Genomic DNA, 15,799 nt, shown 5'->3' on the forward strand with positions numbered 1-15,799 from the left:
TTCCCAATCTCGCGAATGGAACCAGCGTTCATGTACTAGAAGCTGAACAGTCTCCACCCAAGATTATAGATCCCAGAAAAACATCAAGGCACCTGATAGTCAAATTGAGGAATCATAATTGTAGGTATAATCTCTTGAGAGCCACTAGGACAAAGAGGCTCCTTACTTACAGAGGAAAGCCCATCAGAATAATGTCAGACCTGTCCACAGAGACCTGGCAAGCCAGAAAGGGCTGGCAAGATATATTCAGGGCACTAAATGAGAAGAACATGCAGCCAAGAATACTTTACCCAGCAAGACTGACATTCAAAATGGATGGAGAGATAAAGAGTTTCCAAGACCGGCAAGGCTTAAGAGACTATGCAATCACCAAGCCAACACTGCAGGAAATATTAAGGGGGGGTTCTATAAAAGAGGAAAAATCCTAAGAATAGCATTTGAACAGAAATATAGAGACAATCTACAGAAAGAAAGACTTCAAAGGTAACACGATGTCAATAAAAACATATCTATCAATAATGACTCTCAATGTGAATGGCCTAAATGCGCCCATAAAATGGCACAGGGTTGCAGATTGGATAAAACGACAGGACCCATCCATATGTTGTCTACAAGAGACCCATTTTGAACCTAAAGAAACACCCAGACTGAAAGTGAAGGGATGGAGAAGCATCTTTCATGCCAATGGGCCTCAAAAGAAGGCTGGGGTAGGGATTCTCATATCAGATAAATTAGATTTTAAACTAAAGACTGTAGTCAGAGATACAGAAGGACAACACATAATTCTTAAAGGGACTATCCACCAAGATGATCTAACAATTGTAAATATCTATGCCCACAATATGGGAGCAGCCAATTACATAAGAAAACTGTTAATCAAGATAAAGAGTCATATTGATATGAATACATTAATAGTAGGAGATCTTAACACGCCTCTCTCAGAAATAGACAGATCATCGAAGCAGAAATTCAATAAAGAAACAAGAGCATTGAATGACACATTGGACCAGATGGACCTCATAGATATATACAGAACATTCCACCCTAAAACAACAGAATACTCATTCTTCTCAAGTGCACATGGAACCTTCTCCAGAATAGACCACATACTGGGTCACAAATCAGGACTCAACCGATAGCAAAAGACTGAGATTATTCCCTGCATATTCTCAGATCACAATGCTTTGAAACTGGAGCTCAATCACAAGGAAAAGTTCAGAAGGAGCTCAAACACCTGGAAGCTAAAGACCACCTTGCTTAAGAATGCTTGGATCAACCAAGAGATCAAAGAAGAACTGAAACAATTCATGGAAACCAATGAGAATGAAGACACTTAGGTCCAAAACCTATGGGATAGAGCAAAGGTGGTCCTAAGGGGGAAATACATAGCCATCCAAGCCTCCCTCAAAAAACCTGAAAAATCCAGAACACAGCAGCTGTCCCTACACCTTAAAGAACTGGAGAATCAACAACAAATCAAACCAACTCCACACATAAGAAGGGAAATAATCAAGATTAGAGCTGAGATCAATGAGGTAGAAACCAGAGATACAGTAGAACGTATCAATGAAACTAGAAGCTGGTTTTTTGAAAGAATCAATAAGATTGATAAACCATTGGCCACACTAATCCAAAAGAAAAGAGAAAAAACCCAAATTCATAAAATTATGAATGAAAAGGGAGAGATCACAACTAACACCAAGGAAGTAGAAACAATCATCAGAAGTTATTATCAACAGTTATATGCCAAAAAGATAAGCAAACTAGATGAATTGGATGCATTCCTGGAAAACTATAACCTCCCAAAATTGAACCAGGAAGAAATCGACAACCTAAATAGACCAATATCTAGTAACGAGATTGAAGCAGTGATCAAAAACCTCCCAAAAAACAAGAGCCCAGGACCTGATGGATTCCCTGGGGAATTCTACCAAACTTTCAAAGAAGAAATAACACCTATTCTCCTGAAGCTGTTTCAAAAAATTGAAGCAGAAGGAAAACTTCCAGACTCTTTTTATGAAGCCAGCATTACCCTGATCCCCAAACAGGCAAAGACCCTACCAAAAAGGAGAATTTCAGACCAATATCACTGATGAATATGGATGCTAAGATTCTCAATAAGATCCTAGCAAACAGGATCCAACAGCACATTAAAAGGATTATCCATCATGACGAGGTAGGATTCATTCCTGGGGTATAAGGATGGTTCAACATTCGCAAATCAATCAATGTGATAGAACAAATTAATAAGAAAAGAGAGAAGAACCACATGGTCCTCTCAATTGATGCAGAAAAAGCATTTGACAAAATCCAGCATCCGTTCCTGATTAAAACGCTTCAAAATATAGGGATAGAGGGAACATTCCTGAACTTCATCAAATCTATCTATGAAAAACCCACAGCAAATATCATCCTCAATGGGAAAAAGCTTGCAGCCTTCCTGTTGAGATCAGGAACATGACAAGGATGCCCACTCTCACCACTCTTGTTCAACATAGTAGTAGAAGTCATAGCAACAGCAATCAGACAACAAAGAGAAATAAAAGGTATCCAAATTGGCAATGAAGAAGTCAAACTCTCTCTCTTTGCAGATGACATGATTCTTTGTATGGAAAACCCAAAAGACTCCACCCCCAAACTACTAGAACTCATACAGCAATTCAGTAACATGGCAGGATACAAAGTCAACATACAGAAATCAGTGGCTTTCTTATACACTAACAATGAAAATACAGAAAGGGAAATGAGAGAATCGTTTCCAAATACTATAGCACCAAGAACCATAAGATACCTGGGACTAAACCTAACCAAAGAGGTAAAGGAACTGTACTCGAGGAACTACAGAACACTCATGAAAGAAATTGAAGAAGACACAAAAAGATGGAAGACCAATCCTTGCTCTTGTATCGAAAGAATAAACATTGTTAAAATGTCTATACTGCCTAGAGCAATCTATACTTTTAATGCCATTCCAATCAAAATTCCACTGGTATTCTTCAAAGAGCTGGAGCAAATAATCCAAAAATTTGTATGTAATCAGAAGAGACCCTGAATCGCTAAGGAAATGTTGAAAAACAAAAATAAAACTGGGGGCATCACATTACCTGATTTCAAGCTTTACTACAAAGCCGTGATCACCAAGACAGCATGGTACTGGCATAAAAACAGACACATAGACCAGTAGAACAGAGTAGAGAGCCCAGATATGGACCCTCAACTCTATGGTCAAATAATCTTTGACAAAACAGGAAAAAATATACAGTGGAAAAAAGACAGTCTCTTCAATAAATGGTGCTGGGAAAACTGGGCAGCTATATGTAGAAGAATGAAACTCAACCATTCTCTTACACCATACACAAAGATAAACTGAAAATTGATAAAAGACCTCAACGTGAGACAGGAATCCATCAGAATCCTAGAGGAGATCATAGGCAGTAATCTCTTCGACATCAGCCACAGCAACTTCTTTCAAGATATGTCTCCAAAGGCAAAGGAAACAAAAGCCAAAATAAACTTTTGGGACTTCATCAAAATCAAAAGCTTCTGCACAGCAAAGGAAACAGTCAAGAAAACAAAGAGGCCACCCACGGAATGGGAGAAGATATTTGCAAATAACAGTACAGACAAAAGATTGATATCCAGGATCTTTAAAGAACTCCTCAAACTCAACACACACAAAACAGATAATCATATCAAAAAATGGGCAGAAGATATGAGCAGACACTTCTCCAATGAAGACATACAAATGGCTATCAGACACATGAACAAATGTTCATCATCACTAGCCATCAGGGAGATTCAAATTAAAACCACATTGAGATATCACCTTACACCAGTTAGAATGGCCAAAATTAGCAAGACAGGAAACAACATGTGTTGGAGGGGATGTGGAGAAAGGGGAACCCTCTTACACTATTGGTGGGAATGCAAGTTGGTGCAGCCTCTTTGGAGAACAGTGTGGAGATTCCTCAAGAAATTAAAAATAGAGCTTCCCTATGACCCTGCCATTGCACTACTGGGTATTTACCCCAAAGATACAGATGTAGTGAAAAGAAGGGCCATCTGTACCCCAATGTTTATAGCAGCAATGGCCACGGTTGCCAAACTGTGGAAAGAACCAAGATGCCCTTCAACGGATGAATGGATAAGGAAGATGTGGTCCATATACACAATGGAGTATTATGCCTCCATCAGAAAGGATGAATACCCAACTTTTGTAGCAACATGGACGGGACTGGAAGAGATTATGCTGAGTGAAATAAGTCAATCAGAGAGAGTCAATTATCATATGGTTTCACTTATTTGTGGAGCATAACAAATAGCATGGAGGACATGGGGAGTTAGGAGAAGGGAGTTGGGGGAAATTGGAAGGGGAGGTGAACAATGAGAGACTATGGACTCTGAAAAACAATCTGAAGGGTTTGAAGAGGTGGGGGGGTGGGAGGTTGGGGGAACCAGGTGGTGGGTATTAGAGAGGGCACAGATTGCATGGAGCACTGGGTGTGGTACAAAAACAATGAATACTGTTATGCTGAAAATAATTTTAAAAAATGATTAAAAAATATAAATGCATTGAGTTCTCCAAGGAAAAGATATAAAATGATTGAGTAGATTTTTAAAAAAGTGGTATTACTACATGCCAATGCCAAGAGACCCATTTGGCTTTAAGAACTGCATAGGTTCAAACTGAAAGTATGGAAGAAAGATATTCCATGCAAGTGAAAGCCAAAAGAGAGTAAGAATAACTATACTTACATCAAACAAAATATAATTTAAGTCAAAAGCAATAATAAACAAAAATGGTCATTGTAGAATGATAAATAGATCAATTTATCAATTGACCCATTTATCAACTTATCAATTATCAGGAAGATATAATTTATATATATAATATTATATTATATATGTAAATATATAATATAATATATAATAATTATAAATTTATATATATACACCCAACATTGGAGCACCTAAATTTATTAAACAAACAGTAACAGAACTGAAGTAAGAAATGGAGACACAATAATTGACAGGGGAGTTCAATACCCCACTTTTAACAATGAATAGGTTATCCATACAGGAATCAGTTAGGAAACATTAGACTTAAACTGTATTTTAGACTGAATGCACTAGCATATATATATATATATATATATATATATATATATATATATATTATATATATATAAAATATTCCATCCGACAACATCAGGATACATATTTATCTCCATTTATCTCCAGCATACACAGACATTCTCCAGGACAGATCGCATGACAGATCACAGCATAAATATTAGGAAATTTAAAAAGGTTGGAATCAAACCAAGTATTTTCTTAATATAATGGTCTGAAACTAGAAATAAATAATAGGAGGGAAATTAGAATATTTATATAATTATGGAAATTAGCAACACACTCTTGAATAACCAACGGGTCAAAGAAGAAATCAAAAGGGGAATTTAAAAAAAAAATAATGTAAAGTGTAAAAAAATACACTAATGCAAGCAAAAATGGAACACAACATATAAGAACCTATGAGATGGTGCAAAGGCATTGCTAATATTCAATTAAGTGCTCTGTGATAGATGCCTACATTAAGAAAAAAGATATTTCAAATAAACAACCTGATTTTACATCTGAGGAAACTAGAACAGGAAAAACAAACTAAGCCCAAAGTTAGTGGAAAGAAGAAAACAATAAAGATCAGAGCAAAAATAAAGGATAGGCTGGAAAATAAAAAGACTCATGATATTAAGAGCTGTTTTATTTTTTGTCTTGGTTTGGCTTTTGGTTTTTATTCTGTGTGTGTGTGTGTGTGTGTGTGTTCAAGATAAACAGCATTGACAAGACTTTAGCTAGACTAAAAGAGAGAGGGAAGACAAAAGCATAAAATCAGGAAGAGGAGACATTACACCTGATACCACAGAGATACAAAGGATCATGAGACTACTGTGAACATTTACACACTGACAAGTTCAATAACCTAGAAGTGCATAAATTCCTAGAATCATACAACTTATCAACTCTGAATTATGAAGAAATAGAAAATATGGAACAAATAGGTTATGAGTAAAGGGATTAATTTGGTCATCAAAAACCTCCCCAAAAAGAAAAGTCCAGGACCAGATGGTCACAATGGTGGCTTCTAACAAACATTTAAGAGAGACTCTTTTCATCAAGTTCTGGGAGGCCAACTTAAAAAGACAGAGTTAGGTACTTACCCAGGTGAATGCTTGCTAATTCACCAATTCACTAGTTGGAATATTATTATTCTAGTAAATGAGAGCACTAACTTCTCAGGCCACATTGAGTTGGAGCTAGCCCTTCACCAGAAATCTCTCATCTTTACAAATGGTCATATAGCTTGGTTCATATATTAAACCACCAATCACAAAGGCATTCTTTCTCTCCCTCTCTCTCTCTCTCTCTTTTACTTCATATTTAAGAAATTTCAAATGTATTATAGATAGAATACTATATTAAACACATGTGTCTTCTTTCCAGGTACATAGGTCTCCTATTCCTGGCTTCCTTTCTTTCATCTACAGCTGGCCCCTCCCTAAACTACACTCTACCACTTATTGGTGATATTTTTTTTTCTAAGATTTTATTTTTATTTATTTGACAGAGAGAGATCACAAGTAGGCAGAGAGGCAGGCAGAGAGAGAGGAGGAAGCAGGCTCCCCGCCGAGCAGAGAGCCCAATGCGGGGCTTGATCCCAGGACCCTGAGATCATGACCCGAGCCGAAGGCAGCGGCTTAACCCACTGAGCCACCCAGGCGCCCCACTGGTGATATTTTTGAAGGATTATACACACAGATAGAGGAGGAAGTCTGTCAAAGGTGAAAAATTTGGAAATAATGAAATAAAGCATGAAAGAATAGCACTAGGAATTGGTTAAATGTGATGACTAGGAGCCTGGTGTTCAGTGTGGATACTAATACTGGGAATATTATTAAGAGGTATACCTGATATTAATGTAGAATGTCCCATGTGCAACACACTTGGATGAGGGCTTTACAAGCATTTTTTTTTTTAATTTTCACATCCTAGGCACTTGGCTAGCTCAGTCAGTAGAGTTCTCACTGAGTTCTCACAACTCAGTACACCATTATTAGCTTCATTTACAAATAGAGAAATGGAGGGTAGGCGAGGCTAAGTAATCTGTTGTGGGCAGCACAATGAATAGAGAATAGAGTGAGAACTAGAGCTCATTGTCTGAGTCCAAGGCCGGAGCTACACCAGTGGAGGACATGAATGAAACTGAAATGCTGTAGACAATTAATTGATGCCTGGTTTTGTGAAGTGAGAACTTACCTAACTCCATTTCTAAGATTAGACTCTGCCAATTTGTCAGTGAGGTAGTTAGTTTTACAAAACATCAGCCCTCTTTTGATCACTCAGAAACAGCATTTTTGAAGAGCTGTAGCATTTCACCTCCTCAAATAATGAGGATCACTGGATTCAAGTCTGAGCCCATTCCACACTCACTGTCATTCCTCTTTGGCTACTGGAAGTGACCCTCTTTCATTCAGTCATGCTGTCAGTGAGTCTTTTATGCGAAAGCCTCATCTTCAGGTCCCATCCATACCACCTCCTACTGTGCTCATTGTTACCACTTGTGATTTTATTTAGACTACTCTGTGCCCTTCAGGACATCATTTCAATGACTCTCCCACCATCCAGTATGGATAGTCATCATCATGACTATCAATACCCTCCAGTCGCAAACCATTTGTTCAGTACTTATCATGTGCTAGGTGCTAGAGTCAAGGGAATTTTAAACGTCATGGCATCTCCCCCTTCGCTGACACCAATTCCTCATTTTGCAGATGAGAATTAATAACCAGAGAGATTAAACAGATTCCATAAGATTATTTTCTCATTTCTGAAACAAATATTTATCAAGCACATTCTATCTTCTCAATGGCCTGGGAATACTTGCGGAATTAGGGAGATAAGGATGCTGTTCTTATGGAATTCACTTTCAGCTGAGAGAGAGACCACAGAAAGAAAGAAATCAATGATCAAGATGAGTTGAGGCCATTCAGGAGACAATGAGTGGGAAAGCCAGCATGGACTGCCTCCCTTTGCCTCTGCATCCCTCCCTTGAACACCAGTCTTGTTCCTTCAACCTGTGTGTGGACTGCAGACCGATGAAGGAGAATCACACACATAATGAATCAGGGTAAGAAATAGAATCTGAGCCCAAAGAAGTTTGAGGACATTGTATGAAATGACAGACAACTTCCTTTATTTGAACCAGATTTTGTGCATTTTTTTTAAGGGAAAATGTACATGACTGAGCTTCAAGATACATGGATTCTCTGCTCTAATTTATTTAACTGACTTAACAAACCACTTAAATCACTTAATTACTTTCTGGGTCTCAGATGCCTTGACTGTAAAAAATGGGTTTGGAATTATAAACAGATTATTTCCAAATTACTTCTAACTCAAAAATTTTAATGCCATAGTGTTTTTTGTTTTTGTTTTTGTTTTTGTTTTTGTGAGAGGTGGCTATTTTTAACCTCAAAAGTTTGTGAATAAATACAAATTAAAACATTAATAAGGAATCACTTTACCTTTGTAAAAGTCAGATTCCTTTTTTCTTAAAAAATATTATTTTCAATTGAAAATGGAAACTACTTTGGAAGTTTTCCAGAGGTTTTCTAAGCTTTTTTTTCCCCCTTCAGTAAAATGCTGTGTGTTAGAGATATTCTTGAGGTCTTTCTCAAGTTTGAAAATGATCTCTATTCAAAAGGAGCCTTCTCTTCTTATTTCCATCTGTTTTATAAACAATTATACCTACTCTTTAAGGAACTATATGTAATAATTGCCTTCATTATGTTCTTGCTTAAAAACACATGCAATCACCTCATTCCTGACACTTAGAAGGAGGTTAATTACATTTAACCCATAGGACGCTTAACTAGAAACATTAAATGTGTTAGCTGCAAGCAAGGCCCTGCTGCCCGGTTGGCCATTTGGACATCCCCCATCTCTCCTCATGGATATACAGAAGTCTGAGGCCTTGCAGGTAAACCCCCCATGTGTTTGCACACAGAGCAGGGTACCATGAGCTGGTGCTCAGCTGGTGAGGTGGCAGGTGGCCTTATGTCTCCCTCTGACAACTTCACCAGTTTCTTTCTTGTTTGTTGGAGTTTCTTAGCAGAACTAAGTCCTGTCAGTCAACATAGCACCACCACTCATTCCCTACCTCCTCAACCTCCAGCTCTTATCCAGTAGGCTGGATTAGAAAAGTTTTGCAGTGGTTTGAATAATTGTTGATAAAACAAAAGAAGTTCTGGTGATTAGCTGGCTTTCAGGCAGGGCTAAAGTTTGGAATTAGCTGTTGTTCCCATTTGGTCACACCTTTCATTAGCATCATAAATAAGCATGTATGTATACAGAAAAAATGTCAAGGATGCATACAGTCCTGTGTAGAGATACCCCCTCTTAAACCTTACTACATGGCACATGTGTATATTGCAGGTACTTAGAAGACAAAAACTTACTTGTATGTGTGTGTGTGTGTGTGTGTGTGTGTGTGTGAGAGAGAGAGAGAGAGAGAGACTCAAACTCTTACAAAATATCATTTCAGGGGCACCTGGGTGGCTCAGTGGGTTAAGCCACTGCCTTCTGCTCAGGTCATGATCTCAGGGTCCTGGGATCGAGTCCCACATCAGGCTCTCTGCTCAGCAGGGAGCCTACTTCCCTCCCTCTCTCTGCCTGCCTTTCTGTCTACTTGTGATCTCTCTCTGTCAAATAAATAAAATCTTTAAAAAAAATATCGTTTCATGTGACAAAATTTAGAAGTAATTTAAGAGTTCAGTATCAGGGAAACATTAATAATGTTCCTCAGTATATAAAGCCATTTAGTTGATATTATGAAGCTTGTATAACAATGTTAAAATAACTATCATTGAATGTTGAATGAAAAAGACAAAATACCTGTACTTAGATTATACCTCTGAAAGTGAATATATATGGACCAAGTATGGAAAAGAACACATTAAAGTTTTGATATGTTATAGTGGTAGGATTTTGATTTTTATTTTAAAGCTTAATTTCACTTAAAATATTATCCGCAAAGCATATATTGAATTATATATTCATAAGGGTTTAATAAATAAAAAAAATAAGTAATATGCACTGTTTATCTTGTGTGAAGTCTTTTGGGCACTTGACGCTCACAACCATATTCTAAGGCAGATGTTATGTCCATTTCATAAATGAATAGAACAAGGCCAATAGACCAAAGCTAACTTAATTGTCCAAGTTTACCAATGCAATGAGTGCAAAGTCAAATTCAGTGCTCTTTCAATTCTAACAAACTCTTATAGTCAAACTCCTGAAATGAAGTCCATTAAAAAAAATGCTCATTAGGCTAGAATGCCTATGTGGAGGAAAAGAGAGGAAGGGAAAGAGAATAAAAGTCTTAGGACTGAAAAGCAATAATTCCTTTTTAGAAATGGTTTACTTTTAGACAATGGATATGCCTAATTTTATTTTGCATCTTAAGTACATGAAGTTATTTCTACTACTTTTAGTGTTGCCAACAAGCAAAATCCTAAGATAACACTTCATCTTCTAGTAATCAAGAGAATGTTTGTTTGTCCCTGCAGGACTAAATTCCATTGGCATATAAGGAAAACATGTGGCAAAGGAGATGACATACGGGCATGGCAGAGGGAATAAATATCTGGGCTGGGGGAACAAAAGGAGATAAACAGAGACTCAGAATGTTTGATACAGAGTGAAGACGAGGCTTGGGGTATTTCTGCAGGCAGAGGCAACTGGCTATGTTTAAGTCAAGGCAAAGGGTCATGAATGTTTTAGGCACAATGTCAGCAGAATGTAAATAATGGGAACAGTCTTATTATAAACAAAGAATGCCAAGAAAGTAATGTCACCAAAACGACTACATAGGTCATTCCTCACTTCACTCCCACTCATGAGAAGAACAAATAACAACTGTTCAAGAACATGACATTACTGAGCAAATCCTAGAACAACAGGGTGAGATTGAAGCCCCTTCTCCCCCACACCTGCACCACATTAGAAGAGTAAGACAAGTGGGTAGGCACTGAATGCATTATCCATCTTCCAGGCCAGTGAAGTATCAGGCGGAGAGAAATCCCCTGAGCCTCTAGTTTCTCCAATGCAAGATAAGAAACCTGGGGGCACAAAAAGAATCCCCCCCCCCAAATTATGGGTTGCTTTATGCAAGCCTCTGCTCTGATATGGATGTACTAGGATTACAGGACAATTTGTAGGGCCCAACCAATGGAATCTGACTGTGATGGAGAATGGGAGAGGGACTTAAAATAACCAGCACATAGATCTTGACAGACAGAGTTTATACCTCCAGTACTGAAATTGTAATACCAAATGACTCTCTTCATCTTCTGAACCATTTCAGTGGCCCACTTTGACCAGGGAAATCAGTGTGGGTGTAGATCTGAATGATTTGGATTCTAGTGATTTGGATTCTCATATGAGGAGTGTTGCTAACACTAGAGCCTGGTTTGCCAGTGCTCAGGCAAGGTCCTAATTCACAGTACCACCTGGTGTGGAAAGTGTTTCCTGGCCCTGTGAACAGAGGAGCTAGCAGGAAGTTGTGTAGCCCAACAACACTCAAGCAGAGATGATTGCCCCCAGGACAAAGACAATATTTGGTATAGAGAGTTTACCTGATACAGCAAGAAGGATTAATTCATAGCCAAGACTGAGGGTAGCTCCCTATCCCTCCCCACAAGAGAGCCTACGTTGGAAATTGTGACTTGCCCCAAGCAACCTCTTCCTTTCCTGCCCAATCAAGGTATTTGAGACATAGACCTATTCACTGTGGCTTCTAATCCTTCTGACTAGATGGGCTGATGAAAACACTTGGAGATTGTGTGGTCTAGTGGTACCGAGTCTAGAGAAAGGCATTTGGAGCTGATGGTTTATAGAGAAAAATCAGTGAACCTGTTTCACAGGGAACTTGGGGTGTAGGTTGGCTTGATTTAAAATAACGAAGAGCTTTAAAGCTTTAGAATTACTTCTCCCACTGAACCCAGACAAGGAAACTAATTCATAGCTCTATTTATTGCTGAAAACAGCCTCCAGATTGCATGGCCAGTTAGCCTAAGCACGAGGAGTGCTGTGTAGCCCATCCAACAACCTTGCTTACAGCAGAAGAAAACAGGGAGCACAGCCTATGCTATGGTTTTCCCTGTCTGCAGAGCAAAACTGATAGCTTCATGTGACTGGGGGACGCTTGCCTGATGAGCCCCAACCATCTAGTAAGCCTGACCAAAGAATCCAGCCAACCATAGAGACCATCCTACAATCTCACTTGAGGAGGCAACCAAACCAACAGTCCTATTCCACTGTTTTCAGTCAATGGTACCACCTCCCATTCCCAAACTCAGGTCTCAAACATTTGCCTTGACCCAAAATAGACCAAAATAACAGGCTCTATTTGCCCAAGGACATTAAGAGTGGACATGCACAGAGTCACTTTAGCCTTAAAATACATAGATTGAGAATGAAAGGCTATAAAAACACATTTTAAAAAACAGTAACCAAAAAAATCAAGGATAGCTATACTTATATTTAAAAATAGTAGGTAGAGACAAAGGTCATTACATAATAATAAAAGGGCCAAAACATCAAGAAGATATAACACTGTAAATATTTATGTACCCAACATTGGAGCACCTGAATATATAAAAGCAAAAACTTACGGAGTTAAGAAGATAAATAAACAATAACACAATAATAGTTGGGGACATTAATACCTTACTTTTAACAGGGAATAGATCATCCAGACAGAAAATCAATGACAATCAGACCAAACACTCTAAACTAAATGACTATATGCTCTATAGGGAACAACACTATAGACCAAATGGATCTAATAGACATATACAGAACATCATATCCAACAACAAAAGAATATGCATTCTTCTCAAACACACATTTTTTTCTAGGATAAATCATATTCTGGGCCACAAAACAATTCTTAGTAAGTTCAAAAAGATTGAAATCATACCAAGTATCTTCTGCGACCATAATGGCATAAACTAGAAATCAATAATAGGAGGAAATCTGGAAAACTCACAAATATATGGAAATTAAATAAACATTCTCTTAAACAGCCAATGGATCAGAGAAAAAAAAAGGGGAAATGGAAAAGTTCCTGAGAAAAATGAAAATGGAAACAATATACCAGAACTTATGAATGCAGAAAAAGTAGTTCTAAGAGGGAAGTTCATTGCAATAAATGCATAGATGAAGAAACAAGAAAGATTTCAAATGAATAACTTAACACTATGTCTTAAGAAAGTAAAAAGAGAACAAACTGAGCCCAAAGTTAGCAGAAGAAAGGAAATAATAAAGATTAGAGTAGAAATAAAAGAAATAGAGAACAGAAAAATAAAAAGAAATATTAACCAAACTAATACTTGGTTCTTGAAAAAGATAAATGAAATTGACAAACCCTTAGCTAAAACGGTTTCCTTTTACCAAGGAAAAAAGACACAGGATCCAAATCAACAAAATGTTAAGTGAAAAAGAAGACATTACAATGGATACCATAGAAAAGTAAAAAAGATAATAACAGGCTAGTAGGAACAACTATGTACCAATGAACTGGACAAACTAGAAAAATTGGGAAAATTTTAAGAAACACACAACTCACAAAAATTAAATCAAGAAGAAGGGGAAATATGAATAGATCAATTACTAGTAGAAAGATTTAATTGGTAACCAAAACTCTCCTAGGGAAGACATGTCCAGGCTCAGATGGCTTCACTGGTAAATTTTAGCAAACATTTAAAGAATTAACATCAATACTTCTCAAACTCTTCCAAAAAATGTAAGAGAAGGGATCATAACCAAACTCATTCTATAAAACCAGCATTATCCTGACATTAAAATCAGAAAAGGAAGTCACAAAAAAATAAAGCTACAGGTCATTATCACTGATTGAGATAGGTGTAAACATTTTCAATAAAATACTAGGAAACTAAATTCAGAAGCACATTAAAAGGATCATACACCAGATCAAGTGGGATTTATCACTGGGATGCAAGGATGGTTCAACATATACAAATCTAACAATGTGAAGCATCATGTTAGTAGAATGAAAGAATTGTATGATCACTTCAATGGATGCTGAAAAACTTTGATATTCAACATCCATTCATGATTAAAAACAATAAAACTCTTAAGTTAGACATAAAAGGAACATACCTCAATGTAATAGGGGCCACATATGACCAGCCTACAGTTAATATCATACTTAATTATGAAAGGATGAATTTAATTTTTCCTTTAAGGGGATAAGAGTGTGCACTCTCACCACTCCTATGCACCATATAGAAGTCCTAGATAGAGCAATCATGCAAGACAAAAAGAAAGATATCAGAATTGGAAAGGAAGAAGTAAAATTGCTTCTATTTTCAGATGACAAGATTTATATACGGAATATTCTAAAGACTCAGCCAAAAATCTGTTAGATCTAATTAATGGGTTCCATAAAGTTTTAGGATACAAAATTAACAATCAAAAATCGGTAGCATTTCTATGCACTAACAACATTTCTAAAAAACAAAAAAGAAATAAAGAAATCAATTCCATTTATAATAGCATCGAAAATCATGAAATACCTAGGAATAAATTTAACTAAGAAGGTGAAAGATCCTTATGCTGAAAACTACAACACATTGATGGAAGAAATCAAAAAGGTCATAGATAGGTGGAAAGATATCTCATGTTCACAGATTAGAAGAATTAGTATTGCTAAAATGTAAATACTACCATCAGCCATGTGGAGATTCAATGCAATCCCTATCAGGATTTTAATAGCATTTTTTTACAGGAAGTACAAAAACACCCCTGAAGTTTATATGGAATCACAATCCTTAGCCATTGAAGGGGGCTGTTTGGTACAGAAGAAAACAAGTTCTGGAATCTCCTCCCCAGCTGGTAAGTCTCTCTACTTCATTGTTTTGTCTCTGCATCTTATCTCCTTCTCTTTAGGCTAGAATCGCTGCAGTTAATGCACTGGGCTTGGATGAGGCAATGGTGTCTCCAGTGGCAATGTGCTTTAAAGTTGTCAAAGTAATGTTAACAGCAGTTAGTGAAGCGATTTCTGTATTTTGGTAAGTGAATGGCAAAAGAAAATGACTTTTTCTCTCTGTGCAGTTTCGATTAGTAGAGGCAACTGGGGTTTTATCATGCTTAAAACCATAGAACCCCCTTCAGTGACTGAGAAGCTAGATTTGGATTGAAATACTTTCAGCATGAAGATCCCAGTTTGAAAGTGAAGCTAGATCCTGACTCTGGGCAGACTGTCCTATGTGGTATGGGGGAATTTCATATTGAGATTATTCATGACAAAAATGAAGAAGGAATATGGACTGGAAACCTATTAAAGACCTCTCCAGGTAGCATACCAAGAGACTACCTAAATGTAGTTCATGCCACAGATCTCTTAGATAGAACTTTAGGAGAGAAGTCACAAGTCATCTTCTGACTATAGAACTGGAAGTAAAACCAATGGAAACATCGTCTGTTGCACTAGTTATTGATTATGCTGGAAGTGTTAGTGAAGACCTTCTGAAGGCCTCCCAAAAGGCCTTTGAGAATTGAATTTACAGCATGTGCCTCCAAAGACTATTGCTTAGATCTCCAGTTCAAGATGCAGCAATTACTTTACATTCATTGCTACTTCATCCTGGTACCTCCAAAATCATGATTTCTGTCTGTATCTCAAGATGGGTTCAAAAGGTTCTGAAGAAAGTTG

This window comes from Lutra lutra, chromosome 3 (assembly GCF_902655055.1).
Source record: "Lutra lutra chromosome 3, mLutLut1.2, whole genome shotgun sequence".
Taxonomy (NCBI): domain Eukaryota; kingdom Metazoa; phylum Chordata; class Mammalia; order Carnivora; family Mustelidae; genus Lutra; species Lutra lutra.